Below are 15,928 nucleotides of genomic sequence, written 5' to 3' on the forward strand. Positions count from 1 at the left end.
TCTGCTTGGGTCTATTTAAAAATGTTGGCACCTTGCTAGCAATCAAAGTATCACAGGCAGTCTTGGTTGTCACAAACACATGGATCCTGTGTCAGGATTAATTGCTTGGCTCTGAGCCTCTTTGTCTCTACAGAGACAAGCTAGGTCATTTTCTAATAGAACTGAACGACAGGACTATTATGGATGCAGTGTGATGAAAATGGATAAGTGAAAAAATAGCTCGATAATCACATTGCATTAGATTCCTGAAGCCAAGAGGGAATGTGCTCCCCTCAAAGAAGCCCCCCATAGTGCCAAAAATAAAAATAAAATAGAGGGAGAAATGTGACAGTTTCATTACAGGGTTGATGTGTTTGTTCCAATTGTACAGAACTCATAAGGTGAGAAAAATGGACCCTCCCCCGCCGCAAAACACAACAAAATCCAAAACAGAAAACCAAAAACACAATCTGCATCCTCTAACCCTTTTGATGAAGCATTTATGCAACCTAAGTGAAAAGCGGTGGTCCTCTGGGTTATTTTGGGGCTCCTAGAAGCTTGAGTGGTTCCTACAAAATTTGAACGCTAAAGTGATCCCATAAGTGAAAAAAATTATTTTTCTTTTTCACATAAGTGACATCAACAGATACTTTCCCACCAAACTCTTCCTTCTCCACACTCACACATGCCACCCTTCCTCATTCTGCAAAGCACACAGAGTTAGCTTTGACTCCTAAGGCTTTCTTTGGAAGATCTCTTCTGATAAGGCCCTAGAAACTTTCATCAACATTTTAACAAATGCTAATGGGCTTTTCAAAGTAGCAGTCAATATATATTTTGATAATTTTCCAAATATAAAAAATAAAATGTGAACATAGTGGGCCAATGGCAAGGGTCATCATGTACTTTCTACATTAGAAAAAAAAACCCAGCTCACTTCACAAATGCTTAAGGAAACTAAGGGTAATGCCAGGTGAATATTCTGTCTAGAAGGTCCTTCCAGAAAGATGGCTAGTTTAGTAAAAAAGAAATACCCCACACAATGTTTGGAGAAAAGAAATTCAGTTGACCAACATATTTAATGAAAGAGCTGTGACACATTGAGTATTTTGAGGAAGAAAATTCAGAGATGCTTTGGCATGTCTTGGGTAGTGGAAAAAAAGACTTTCTGGAATCATTGCCTTTTGATATTATTCTATTTAGACTTATTTTAAGTTCCAATTCCTTATTTCCCAGGCAAAGGTTAATTCCAAAGATTTAGATTGACAGCTCAAAAGGCAAATGCACGTTCCAGATGTTTGGTTTGCCACCCACATTTATTTTCTTTTTAATTGGGTTTGAATGTCTTTAAGTCATGGTATTTCACTCCAATTCAGCTGCAGGCCTCAGTAGTCTTTATCTTACCCTGCAGCATATTACTTTTGTATTACCAACTGCCCCCACAGGCCTTCAAGTCTGAAACAGTTGGCTTATTCTGAAACCTGTTTTTCCTCCCTATTGAGTGTGTAGGTATCAAATGTAGCAAACGAAACAAAATGTACAGTAAAACCCTTTCAGGAAGCTCTTACGTCTGCCTTAGATTTGGTTCATTGTTTATGTCTCTAAGAGTTCTTCAGCTTAAGTATATGATGCCCTTTGGTATTTACAGCAATAGTCCATGATGTGGCTAATAACACTTTTATCTTCTCCCTCCTCACACCAAAATGAGTAGAGATATGAAAGTGTGGTGTTAGTGTGTATTGTAATTTATAGGTTTAAAGGCAAATGACATATGGATGTTTTGAGAGGACTTCTATAATCGGGTTCTCACTATCTTTTAAATTTTATCACCCATTAGTCCCCAAATCCAGCATTATTTAAGGAGTTGGAGACAAGAAAATCTTTCAAAGAAGATCTTTTTCTGGTACCCCAATGTTACCTAAAATCAATCCCACCTAAATTAGTACAATAGGCAAATCAGAGCTCCCAAGTCACAAGTTATTAATAAAACCACAGAGAAACTAAATCCTAACTTGCCTTGATATACCCAAATAATGGTCCCCGGTAGTTCGCCGTGATCGTATAGTGGTTAGTACTCTGTGCTGTGGCCGCAGCAACCTTGGTTCGATATACCCAAATAAAACATATGGCCTGCAAGCATCTAAAGGCATAATTTTAGGTATTCATTTCAGGCTATGACATCAATTAATGAATGATATTTATTAGGCCTTTCCTGTTTAGAATATTGCACTGGGGTTATTTTGACATGGAACCGCAAAATCCAGCAGATCTACTTCATGTAATTTACTAAGTTTTGGCCTCTGGAGGAATAGATTGGTGAAGTTCAATCTTTCCAGTGAATTTGTTGATCACTGTGTAACATTCAAGATATTCAATGCATCATAATTTTGTGGACATAAAGTTTAAAAAGAAATAGCAATGATATATTCCATAGTGTCTAGAGCCTGGGATTAGGCCAAAGTTGTCACAGATGCTTTATGCATCTGTGATGGCGAGAATCCGGACTACATAACCAGTAGTTCTGTCCGCAGCAAGGGAGCTGCCTGCTCGGTGTAAAGAGACACATGTATACAAGGATGGTGGGATCAGTTAATTTCTCACTACTGCTCCTTGCAGAGACATTGAGTGAAACTGGGGACTGAGCAGCATTGATTTACAGCTTTAACAAGGGTTGGGTTATCCCTCTTGAATTTAATGTGCTTGTTTCTTTTGGAAATGCACCAACAGGGATAAGGTATGTGCCAAGATTACTCTGAATTGGCTTGGATTTTTATAGTGCTTTTTACTCTTTCTCTCTTTCTCTCAAATGAGTAATGAATTTCATTAGCTGTTCTAAAGTCACTCTGCATGGGAAAAGGCACCCACCAGTACCTGTTATTATGCATTAGGGTTGGTGTTGCACCACAGTGGTGAGAGGCCCTATTCTTCTTACAGAGAATTAAGAGATTTCTTTGATCTAGTTCCCCAAATCCACAGCTCTCCTCCAAATCAACTTCACAGCAGAAGAATGGGCTCCTGTCACAAAAACAAATGCTTGCTTCCCGTCTACCTGATTTCACTATTGAATGCCAAGATGATTATCTAAGCCCCAGGGTGGTAAAACTGTCATCTTCGTAATAGTCTGGGCTACCCAGGGCATCTCAATTGGTTTGAAACAAGCAAGAACAAAGTATTCCATTACAAATATCTGAATTATTTTCATCACTATAATTCAAGATCAAATGGATGAAGAAATGACATTGAAGAAAATAAGCATCTGAAGTATGTAACACTAAAAATTACATGGCTAAATTACCAACCTTCATATTCCTCCAGAATGGAAGTACAATCTAACTGAAACATAATCTAGACTACCCAGCCTTATTTTGGAAAAATCCAAAGTATAAAGTAGAGTGTGAGTATAGGTTTTCTATGTTACGATGCGACAGAGAGTTTAACATATACTCTAGTGCCAGAATTCCTGGGATTCCAGTTTTGGCATTGCCACATATGAGCTGTGGAACTTCAGGCGTGGTAATTAAAATCCCCATGCATTAATTTCTCCATCTGTAAAATGGTTTAGTAGGTGCTGCCTCACAGGATTAAATGAGATAATACCTTTTAAACCCCTGGAAGAGCCCACACGTATAATCCTCATTATCCAAGTGTTAATAGATAAAGCCTATGGGTTTTTAATGTTCACTAGTCAGGGATTTAAAGCATCAGTATTATAAATTTAATGTCTACAAAGAGCAAATAGTAGGCACTCAATAAATATTTGTTTTTTTTGTTTTGTTTTTTTTTTTTGCAATCACCACAATGTTTTTAGGATTTTTTCTTTCTTTTTTTTTAAATTAATTTTTTTTTATTATACTTTAAGTTTTAGGGTACATGTGCACATTGTGCAGGTTAGTTACATATGTATACATGTGCCATGCTGGTGCGCTGCACCCACTAACTCGTCATCTAGCATTAAGTATATCTCCCAATGCTATCCCTCCCCCCTCCCCCTACCCCACAGCAGTCCCCAGAGTGTGATGTTCCCCTTCCTGTGTCCATGTGATCTCATTGTTCAATTCCCACCTATGAGTGAGAATATGTGGTGTTTGGTTTTTTGTTCTTGCGATAGTTTACTGAGAATGATGATTTCCAATTTCATCCATGTCCCTACAAAGGACATGAACTCGTCATTTTTTATGGCTGCATAGTATTCCATGGTGTATATGTGCCACATCTTCTTAATCCAGTCTATCATTGTTGGACATTTGGGTTGGTTCCAAGTCTTTGCTATTGTGAATAATGCCGCAATAAACATACGTGTGCATGTGTCTTTATAGCAGCATGATTTATAGTCATTTGGGTATATACCCAGTAATGGGATGGCTGGATCAAATGGTATTTCTAGTTCTAGATCCCTGAGGAATCGCCACACTGACTTCCACAATGGTTGAACTAGTTTACAGTCCCACCAACAGTGTAAAAGTGTTCCTATTTCTCCACATCCTCTCCAGCACCTGTTGTTTCCTGACTTTTTAATGATTGCCATTCTAACTGGTGTGAGATGGTATCTCATAGTGGTTTTGATTTGCATTTCTCTGATGGCTAGTGATGATGAGCATTTTTTCATGTGTTTTTTGGCTGCATAAATGTCTTCTTTTGAGAAGTGTCTGTTCATGTCCTTCGCCCACTTTTTGATGGGGTTGTTTGTTTTTTTCTTGTAAATTTGTTTGAGTTCATTGTAGATTCTGGATATTAGCCCTTTGTCAGACGAGTAGGTTGCGAAAATTTTCTCCCATTTTGTAGGTTGCCTGTTCACTCTGATGGTAGTTTCTTTTGCTGTGCAGAAGCTCTTTAGTTTAATTAGATCCCATTTGTCAATTTTGTCTTTTGTTGCCATTGCTTTTGGTGTTTTAGACATGAAGTCCTTGCCCATGCCTATGTCCTGAATGGTAATGCCTAGGTTTTCTTCTAGGGTTTTTATGGTTTTAGGTCTAACGTTTAAATCTTTAATCCATCTTGAATTGATTTTTGTATAAGGTGTAAGGAAGGGATCCAGTTTCAGCTTTCTGCATATGGCTAGCCAGTTTTCCCAGCACCATTTATTAAATAGGGAATCCTTTCCCCATTGCTTGTTTTTCTCAGGTTTGTCAAAGATCAGATAGTTGTAGGTATGCGGCGTTATTTCTGAGGGCTCTGTTCTGTTCCATTGATCTATATCTCTGTTTTGGTACCAGTATCACGCTGCTTTGGTTACTATAGCCTTGTAGTATGGTTTGAAGTCACGCAGTGTGATGCCTCCAGCTTTGTTCTTTTGGCTTAGGATTGACTTGGCGATGTGGGCTCTTTTTTGGTTCCATATGAACTTTAAAGTAGTTTTTTCCAATTCTGTGAAGAAAGTCATTGGTAGCTTGATGGGGATGGCATTGAATCTGTAAATTACCTTGGGCAGTATGGCCATTTTCACAATGTTGATTCTTCCTACCCATGAGCATGGAATGTTCTTCCATTTGTTTGTATCCTCTTTTATTTCCTTGAGCAGTGGTTTGTAGTTCTCCTTGAAGAGATCCTTCACATCCCTTGTAAGTTGGATTCCTAGGTATTTTATTCTCTTTGAAGCAATTGTGAATGGGAGTTCACTCATGATTTGGCTCTCTGTTTGTCTGTTCTTGGTGTATAAGAATGCTTGTGATTTTTGTACACTGATTTTGTATCCTGAGACTTTGCTGAAGTTGCTTATCAGCTTGAGGAGATTTTGGGCTGAGACAATGGGGTTTTCTAGATATACAATCATGTCATCTGCAAACAGGGACAATTTGACTTCCTCTTTTCCTAATTGAATACCCTTTATTTCCTTCTCCTGCCTAATTGCCCTGGCCAGAACTTCCAACAATATGTTGAATAGGAGCAGTGAGAGAGGGCATCCCTGTCTTGTGCCAGTTTTCAAAGGGAATGCTTCCAGTTTTTGCCCATTCAGTATGATATTGGCTGTGGGTTTGTCATAGATAGCTCTTATTATTTTGAAATACGTCCCATCAATACCTAATTTATTGAGAGTTTTTAGCATGAAGGGTTGTTGAATTTTGTCAAAGGCTTTTTCTGCATCTATTGAGATAATCATGTGGTTTTTGTCTTTGGCTCTGTTTATATGCTGGATTACATTTATTGATTTGCGTATATTGAACCAGCCTTGCATCCCAGGGATGAAGCCCACTTGATCGTGGTGGATAAGCTTTTTGATGTGCTGCTGGATTCGGTTTGCCAGTATTTTATTGAGGATTTTTGCATCAATGTTCATCAAGGATATTGGTCTAAAATTCTCTTTTTTGGTTGTGTCTCTGCCTGGCTTTGGTATCAGAATGATGCTGGCCTCATAAAATGAGTTAGGGAGGATTCCCTCTTTTTCTATTGATTGGAATAGTTTCAGAAGGAATGGTACCAGTTCCTCCTTGTACCTCTGGTAGAATTCGGCTGTGAATCCATCTGGTCCTGGACTCTTTTTGGTTGGTAAACTATTGATTATTGCCACAATTTCAGCTCCTGTTATTGGTCTATTCAGAGATTCAACTTCTTCCTGGTTTAGTCTTGGGAGAGTGTATGTGTCGAGGAATTTATCCATTTCTTCTAGATTTTCTAGTTTATTTGCGTAGAGGTGTTTGTAGTATTCTCTGATGGTAGTTTGTATTTCTGTGGGATCGGTGGTGATATCCCCTTTATCATTTTTTATTGTGTCTATTTGATTCTTCTCTCTTTTTTTCTTTATTAGTCCTGCTAGCGATCTATCAATTTTGTTGATCCTTTCAAAAAACCAGCTCCTGGATTCATTGATTTTTTGAAGGGTTTTTTGTGTCTCTATTTCCTTCAGTTCTGCTCTAATTTTAGTTATTTCTTGCCTTCTGCTAGCTTTTGAATGTGTTTGCTCTTGCTTTTCTAGTTCTTTTAATTGTGATGTTAGGGTGTCAATTTTGGATCTTTCCTGCTTTCTCTTGTGGGCATTTAGTGCTATAAATTTCCCTCTACACACTGCTTTGAATGCATCCCAGAGATTCTGGTATGTTGTGTCTTTGTTCTCATTGGTTTCAAAGAACATCTTTATTTCTGCCTTCATTTCGTTATGTACACAGTAGTCATTCAGGAGCAGGTTGTTCAGTTTCCATGTAGTTGAGCGGCTTTGAGTGAGATTCTTAATCCTGAGTTCTAGTTTGATTGCATTGTGGTCTGAGAGATAGTTTGTTATAATTTCTGCTCTTTTCCATTTGCTGAGGAGAGCTTTACTTCCAACTATGTGGTCGATTTTGGAATACGTGTGGTGTGGTGCTGAAAAAAATGTATATTCTGTTGATTTGGGGTGGAGAGTTCTGTAGATGTCTATTAGGTCTGCTTGGTGCAGAGGTGAGTTCAATTCCTGAGTATCCTTGTTGACTTTCTGTCTCGTTGATCTGTTTAATGTTGACAGTGGGGTGTTAAAGTCTCCCATTATTAATGTGTGGGAGTCTAAGTCTCTTTGTAGGTCACTCAGGACTTGCTTTATGAATCTGGGTGCTCCTGTATTGGGTGCATATATATTTAGGATAGTTAGCTCTTCTTGTTGAATTGATCCCTTTACCATTATGTAATGGCCTTCTTTGTCTCTTTTGATCTTTGTTGGTTTAAAGTATGTTTTATCAGAGACTAGGATTGCAACCCCTGCCTTTTTTTGTTTTCCATTTGCTTGGTAGATCTTCCTCCATCCTTTTATTTTGAGCCTATGTGTGTCTCTGCACGTGAGGTGGGTTTCCTGAATACAGCACACTGATGGGTCTTGACTCTTTATCCAATTTGCCAGTCTGTGTCTTTTAATTGGAGAATTTAGTCCATTTACATTTAAAGTTAATATTGTTATGTGTGAATTTGATCCTGTCATTATGATGTTAGCTGGTGATTTTGCTCGTTAGTTGATACAGTTTCTTCCTAGTCTCGATGGTCTTTACATTTTGGCATGATTTTGCAGTGGCTGGTACCGGTTGTTCCTTTCCATGTTTAGTGCTTCATTCAGGAGCTCTTTTAGGGCAGGCCTGGTGGTGACAAAATCTCTCAGCATTTGCTTGTCTGTAAAGTATTTTATTTCTCCTTCACTTATGAAGCTTAGTTTGGCTGGATATGAAATTCTGGGTTGAAAATTCTTTTCTTTAAGAATGTTGAATATTGGCCCCCACTCTCTTCTGGCTTGTAGGGTTTCTGCCGAGAGATCCGCTGTTAGTCTGATGGGCTTCCCTTTGAGGGTAACCCGACCTTTCTCTCTGGCTGCCCTTAACATTTTTTCCTTCATTTCAACTTTGGTGAATCTGACAATTATGTGTCTTGGAGTTGCTCTTCTCGAGGAGTATCTTTGTGGTGTTCTCTGTATTTCCTGAATCTGAACGTTGGCCTGCCTTGCTAGATTGGGGAAGTTCTCCTGGATAATATCCTGCAGAGTGTTTTCCAACTTGGTTCCATTCTCCCCATCACTTTCAGGTACACCAATCAGATGTAGATTTGGTCTTTTCACATAGTCCCATATTTCTTGGAGGCTTTGCTCATTTCTTTTTATTCTTTTTTCTCTAAACTTCCCCTCTTGCTTCATTTCATCTTCCATTGCTGATATCCTTTCTTCCAGTTGATCGCATCGGCTCCTGAGGCTTCTGCATTCTTCATGTAGTTCTCGAGCCTTGGTTTTCAGCTCCATCAGCTCCTTTAAACACTTCTCTGTATTGGTTATTCTAGTTATACATTCTTCTAAATTTTTTTCAAAGTTTTCAACTTCTTTGCCTTTGGTTTGAATGTCCTCCCGTAGCTCAGAGTAATTTGATCGTCTGAAGCCTTCTTCTCTCAGCTGGTCAAAGTCATTCTCCATCCAGCTTTGTTCCGTTGCTGGTGAGGAACTGCGTTCCTTTGGAGGAGGAGAGGCGCTCTGCGTTTTAGAGTTTCCAGTTTTTCTGTTCTGTTTTTCCCCCATCTTTGTGGTTTTATCTACTTTTGGTCTTTGATGATGGTGATGTACAGATGGGTTTTTGGTGTGGATGTCCTTTCTGTTTGTTAGTTTTCCTTCTAACAGGACCCTCAGCTGCAGGTCTGTTGGAGTACTGGGCCCTGTGAGGTGTCAGTCTGCCCCTGCTGGGGGGTGCCTCCCAGTTAGGCTGCTCGGGGGTCAGGGGTCAGGGACCCACTTGAGGAGGCAGTCTGCCGGTTCTCAGATCTCCAGCTGCGTGCTGGGAGAACCACTGCTCTCTTCAAAGCTGTCAGACAGGGACATTTAAGTCTGCAGAGGTTACTGCTGTCTTTTTGTTTGTCTGTGCCCTGCCCCCAGAGGTGGAGCCTACAGAGGCAGGCAGGCCTCCTTGAGCTGTGGTGGGCTCCACCCAGTTCGAGCTTCCAGGCTGCTTTGTTTACCTAAGCAAGCCTGGGCAATGGCGGGCGCCCCTCCCCCCCAGCCTTGCTGCCGCCTTGCAGTTTGATCTCAGACTGCTGTGCTAGCAATCAGCGAGACTCCGTGGGCGTAGGACCCTGTGAGCCAGGTGTGGGATATAGTCTCGTGGTGTGCCGTTTTTTAAGCCGGTCTGAAAAGCGCAATATTAGGGTGGGAGTGACCCGATTTTCCAGGTGCGTCCGTCACCTGGGCAATGCCTCGCCCTGCTTCGGCTGGCGCACGGTGCGCGCACCCACTGGCCTGCGCCCACTGTCTGGCACTCCCTAGTGAGATGAACCCGGTACCTCAGATGGAAATGCAGAAATCACCCGTCTTCTGCGTCGCTCACGCTGGGAGCTGTAGACCGGAGCTGTTCCTATTCGTCCATCTTGGCTTCTCCCCCACTAAATATTTGTGAAATAAATAAATTTATATTATTTCATCCAGATCCAAGAATTCCTTTTCCGGGATTCTATCTTAAAGAAACAAGCACACATATAATCCAAGATTTATACGAGGATGTCTTTGCAATATTATCTTTGTAACAAGATGGAGAAAATATAGTCACCCTAATCCAAAGGTATAAGGGAGAAAGGTAGGCTAGTGGAGATTATACCCAATGAGTGAAGACCCTGGAGCTGCTGTTCCAAACAAACGGTGTATCTTTTTCAGAGAACTGTGTATGGTGGAGATAGGCTTAATGCTGTGATGTGCTTTGGGAAGGACATTGAAACTAGGATAAGGGTTAGCATAAATCCGTGAATGACTATTAGTACATGCCATAAATAATGGTGCAGTGCATGCCATAAATTTACTAAACGCTTCAATTCTTCAGCAAAGTTAGTGAACTCACAATATTTTGCATATAATTGGCTTTTCTTTTTGGAAAACACGAAGTGGCTGGAGTTCATGATCAAGATGGCAAGCGTTGGTACGAAAGGAAAGATAAAGAAAGGGCACTCGCTACCTCAGAAGGAAAGAGGTTAAGGTCACCTTGACAGTGGTTCTAGATTCATAGCTATTATGACATTAGAGTTTGAGACCGGAACACCCATATGTCTAAGGGACAGTAAGGGCACCAACTAGCTAAAAATGAGAAACAGTAAATCATCATGGGTAAGAAATAATTAGGAAATTATGGTACATTCATCCTAAGAAACAACACATATCCATTAAAACTAAATTTTTTAAAGTTTGAAATAAAAAGCAAAATTGCTTATGTATTATTGTTCAATAAAGTGGTAATAAATATAATACAACAGAATAATCACAAGATTTAATAAATTTAAAGAGAAAACATTAGAGATATGGATCCTAATATTATCAGTTATGATATTTAGGATTTTGCCATTTTGATTTTTCTGCATTCTCCAAATTTCTACAATGAACATGTATTGCTTTCCTCGCGGTGAGAAAATGAACTTGGTTTCTCAAAACTATCATGTGTTCATGGAAACACTGGGGAGTTATTTGGTTTTAAAATTGTTTACCCTCTGAAAATCCACCAGAGAGGGAGCCTAGAAAAATCACAGTGAGACTTCACATAGAAGTTCAACCATTAACAGTTTCAAGTAATTAAGAAAAGATACACAAAACCCTGGGAAAAGGAGACCAGGGAAAATAATTACAGATTATATGTGTGGTTCTAGAAGCTAATGTCAGCAAAAAGGAGATGGGCAATTAGCAATTTAATAACTACAATATTTTTCACCTCTGTAGGGAACCATCAACATCTGGTAACTTACTTAAATACTCATGTGTATTGGTCATTGTCACAAAGGATTAGAAATCAGAATCTCTAGTTGGAAGTTCAGGATTTCTTACCTACCAGCTACGTAACTTTGACAAGTCATTTGCAACAGCTGATATTGGGATAAATGGGAAAAGGGCAGTGTTGCTGCAAAGATCAAGTAGATAAAGTATGAAAAGTGGTAAGTGAACCACTGAATATCAGACAAATGTAGATTTGTTTTTATTTGAAGATGATTGAAAATTACCCTACATGTTTTACCCAAGAGACATGTGCCCATCAGGTAATCAAACCAACTACAATGAATTCTTCATGTACCAGGAACTGTCCTATATGCTTTCATATTTATTATTTAAATTTTATTAAAATAACACTCTGAAAATTAATGATTCTACTGGAGGCAAAAATGGTAGTCATAATGAAGAGTACTCAAATAAAAAAAGGACAGCTTCTCCTTCCAGAATCTCCTGAATGAAGTCAGTCTACTCTATCCCCCATAGGAAAAAGGAAAGCGATCTACCTAATTATGCATATCAGCAAATGAAAGTGACTTTGAAATTCTACCTTTGTTTTCCTTGAGAAATGGCCTAGAAAATATTTTCATGTATTTATACTTGCAGATCAAAAGAGAAGGATTAAATTTAGGATTGGTTTAATATTAAACTCATTAGCTTTGCAAATAGAAAAATCTAAAGAACAATCAATGTTGCAGATACTTTGAATATCTTTCTGCAGCTCTGACCTACACAGATACAAGGTGAGCCTGTCAGCACTGGGGAGCTAATCAGGAAAAGGACTGATGAAAAGAGGAAGAGAGAACATCTCTGTGGCAAATCCCTCGTAACTGAGGGCCGCATATTTGGTATCTACATTTTGAATGTAATTAGGGAGCCATGTCTTGGTTATTCACCATTGGGGTTGCTCTAGTTTTGTCTACCTGAAGTAGTTATTCTTGGTTCTCTTTTTCAGAAAACCTAGTCTTTTCAAGAAACATTATGAAAAGAGCGTTCCCCACTTCCTTTGAGAAGTTGTATGTTCTTTCTGTGACATGCGGTAGATCCTGTGATGCCATTTGGAACTCCCTCTTCCTCAGTCAGCACTGTTGTTCCCATATATCTGAACCTTTATTCTATTTTCAATATTCATAACAGAATTAATCCTGTATCTGAGTGGCTTCTTTAGTTTTCAAAACTATTCTTCCTAGTTAATGACACAGAAAAACTAACAAAAAATAGGTATTTAGTTTGGTACCAATAGAGTAGGCTCTATTAGAGCACCACATGCTAATTCTTTTTCAATTCTCTTCACATCTTGACACACGGACAAGCAAATCACTCACAGTGTCGATTCATGGGGTCTTTTGAGAGACTCTCCAAAAATTCCAATCTTGAAATCCCCAAAACAAATGAGAAGCAACACAGCTGTTAACCAATTTCAGTGTTATATCAAGATAACTGATTAGGTTTCTTAGAAGAAATAGAAGATCTAAATGACACATGGATTCTTTAGACCTTGACTTAATCCAGGACCCTTTGACCTTAATGTAATTGGAATGAAGCCAACTTCCACGCCACTTGTGTTTAAAACAAATGAGAAGATCGGAGAAAGTCCATACAGCTGGATGCATGGCCGCAGCTGTCAGCCTGGGTCATGTAACAGATTTAATTTAGCCTTTCATCAGAGGGAGTTCCCCTGGAGAACCTCTCAAATGTTTGAGCTTCTGAAAACAAGGCTACTTTTTCCTACCAAAAAGGAAGTGATTAAGTAAAGAATAAGCCATCTTACACTAACCCTTTAACCTTCTGTCTGTCTTGAACCACACAGTTTCATGAGAATGGAAAAACACCAGCCAAATCAAAGTTAACAACTGTGCAGCTGGGCAAACTCAGATTAAGCTGAATTTGGAAATGGCTCCCTTGGTAACAAAGACGGACACAGATCTCACAAGAAATCAATCAGCAGTAACTCTTTGAATGTCTTAGTCCATTTCAGTGACATAAAGCAGGTGAAAGTCGGTAAAGCATAAAATGTTTTGCAGATATAAGGGATGACTGTATTGTTACATTCAACACACACATTATAGTTAGAAAAATCAGAATTTTCTATTTTGTTAACCCTTAATTTCTTTAGGGAAAGCAAGGACACAAATGAGCTTTACAGGATTTGTGATGTAAGGTGCACTTTCAAACTAAATTTGGATCTTTGAAGTCTTATTTTCTTTTTAAAGAAATCTGACCATGTATCTCTCTTATGAGCATGTTAAAATTCACACATTTTTGTATAGCAAATAAAAATAAAATTTAAAAGTGGCTGCTTCTCTGTATTTGTAAAGAAGTAGAAAATATCCAAGATCTAAATCAAACTAAATTACATGTCTCATTTAGTTTTCTAGAAACACTTGAATGATAATAAATATCATTAAAAATACATCACAACCCAATTACAAGGCTGCCTGACACAAGGGAAATTAATGCCTCAGAGTAAACTGGAGAATTTTAGATTAATTTATATGAAGCCTGTGATGAGAGCTGTCACCAGCTTAACCTCAGATACTATCTTATTATTTTAATAATCACAAAAACATTCACTCACAGGCCAAGTGTTGTACATGCACATACATGTCACACATACAAATGTAAATAGTTTTGTCAACAATAGGCATTTTGTAATTTCAATATGTCTTCCCATAATGACAGACCATTCTTTTATTTCCTTTCCTACCTGTGGCTACTTGAAGTTGAATATGCATAGTGGATATTTGTTGTCTTTTGGCCTATGTGGCACTCATCCTACTTTCTTTTAGTACTAGCATTTTAATTTCCTTTTGGGGACTTACTTCTTTCCACATTCCCATAAGAAGCAGCCTTGGTGGATTTGACTAATGAAAGCGTCCTGATTTTCTGGCATCATGGGTGTGTGACCCCAGCAAGACCCATTCAACTCTTTCCTGCCGAACTCTGAATCTTGAGTGGAAGGATGCAAATGTTGATGAAAGGATTGGAATTGTTTCATTTCTGGGGCTACACTCCCACAAGACTTTCCATTAGTTCGAATCATCAAAACCACCCATTTCCCACTGTTCTGAGCTTCTCTAAGTCCATTCCTCGTTCTTTTCTGAGCCCATCTCTCCACTCTTCCTTCTGTCCCCTTCTATGGACTGTGTTTGTTCATTGGAGTAGGTTTCCAATGCTTGCAACTATAGGAATCTAATGAGATATAATACAAGGAATAGTGCCTAGAATAAGGGACGATTATTTCCTCAATTTTTATGTTTATTTGGATTTGAATGGTCTTAAAGGAGGACCTCTTTTAGCTAATGACTTCTGTCTTTGAGGTGTGGAAATTTAGGTTTGGTAAACTCCTGAATTACCAGTGCAAACCAAGATTGTCTCATTCTGTGAAAAGTACACCAGGTATCAAGCATCCTGAAAATGGGGGCTTAAGAACCTTCCTGGTTCTCCAGGGAAACACATTCAGTGCAGCCCCGATCTCTAATTTTCCATTAAGCCTTACCCATTCAATACATCACTCTCCTATGACAGCAGAATATCTGGAAGCCAAAAGATGAGTTTAAGACCCCGTTTACCTTCAGTGATGATAGTCACATACTATAATTTTGCTCTCTATAGGAGGTGCCTGGTTGTGTTGGAAGTTCCGGCAAACCCCTGCAATATACAACAGATCAAACACACCTAAGCTAGCAATGATTTAGGTATGCCTCATCTGTTGTATATTATAGGGGTTTCACCTTTCTTCCTCCCCCCATTTTCATCTTACAAGTCACATTTGCTGTATTTATTTATTATAGTAAAACTAATTCATATGTGTTTTCTTATAGAAATAACAGTCGCACCAAATAATTGATAATAATGGTAACAATATGCACTACCATTTTAAAATAAATTACCCTGTAAATGCCAATAATGGTTATTATTTTTCTACTACCACTATCATACATAATGGCAAAGACCATAATCAGTATTTAATATCTTCTCTCACTGAATACCAACATCAACCCTGGAAAAGATCATTACTGCTCTTTTTTTTTTTTTTTTTTTTTTTTAGACGAGTAAGCTTGGATTTTGAAGACTTCAACAACTTGGCTGCAAGTTGATGGGAGAATTGACATTCTAACCCAGCTCAGTTTGAAGCCTGTAGTCCACTCCACTCCACTCCACCAGCAAAGAACATAGCCTTGCAGAACAGAGAACAGAAAACAGAAATGCTTTTTCTTCACTCCCTGTTGGGAGGATTCTGGAATAGAGCTGTGATTTGGCATACTATTTCTGCTCCACTTTTGAGTTTCTGCAGCAAACGGCAAGAGAAGGCTGGAGCTGGTATAATAAGGGTATAATAAGGTCACCAGGCACCTCAGGGGAACAAAGTGGTAGGGAAAGAGGACCAGGCCGGGCCTGATGGCTCAGGCCGGGTGTGGTAGCTCACGCCTGTAATCCCAGAACGTTGGAAGGCCAAGGTGGGTGGATCACTTGAGGTCAGGAGTGTGAGACCAGCCTGGCCAACATGGTGAAACCCCGTCTCTACTAAAAATACAAAAATTAGCCAGGTGTGGTGGCATGCGCCTGCAATCTCAGCTACTCGAGAGACCGAGGCAGGAGAATCCCTTGAACCCGGGAGGCAGATGTTGCAGTGAGTTGAGATCTCAGCTGATTACAGGCGTGAGCTACCACACCTGGCCTGAGCCACCAGGCCCGGCCTGGTCCTCTTTCCCTACCAGCCTGGGCAACAGAGTGAGCCTCCATCTCAAAAAAAAAAAAAAAAAAAAAGTTTATAGGAGGGAA

The 15,928-nt window shown here is 39.2% G+C and overlaps 1 protein-coding gene across 11 annotated transcripts in view; it reads right to left on the reverse strand.

Annotated features, from left to right (window-relative positions):
- The window catches only part of DOCK10 (dedicator of cytokinesis 10), a 281,316-nt gene that overhangs the window by 165,639 nt on the left and 99,749 nt on the right, over positions 1-15,928 (reverse strand). The window lies entirely within an intron of this gene.

This window comes from Gorilla gorilla, chromosome 11 (genome assembly GCF_029281585.2).
Source record: "Gorilla gorilla gorilla isolate KB3781 chromosome 11, NHGRI_mGorGor1-v2.1_pri, whole genome shotgun sequence".
NCBI lineage: Eukaryota > Metazoa > Chordata > Mammalia > Primates > Hominidae > Gorilla > Gorilla gorilla.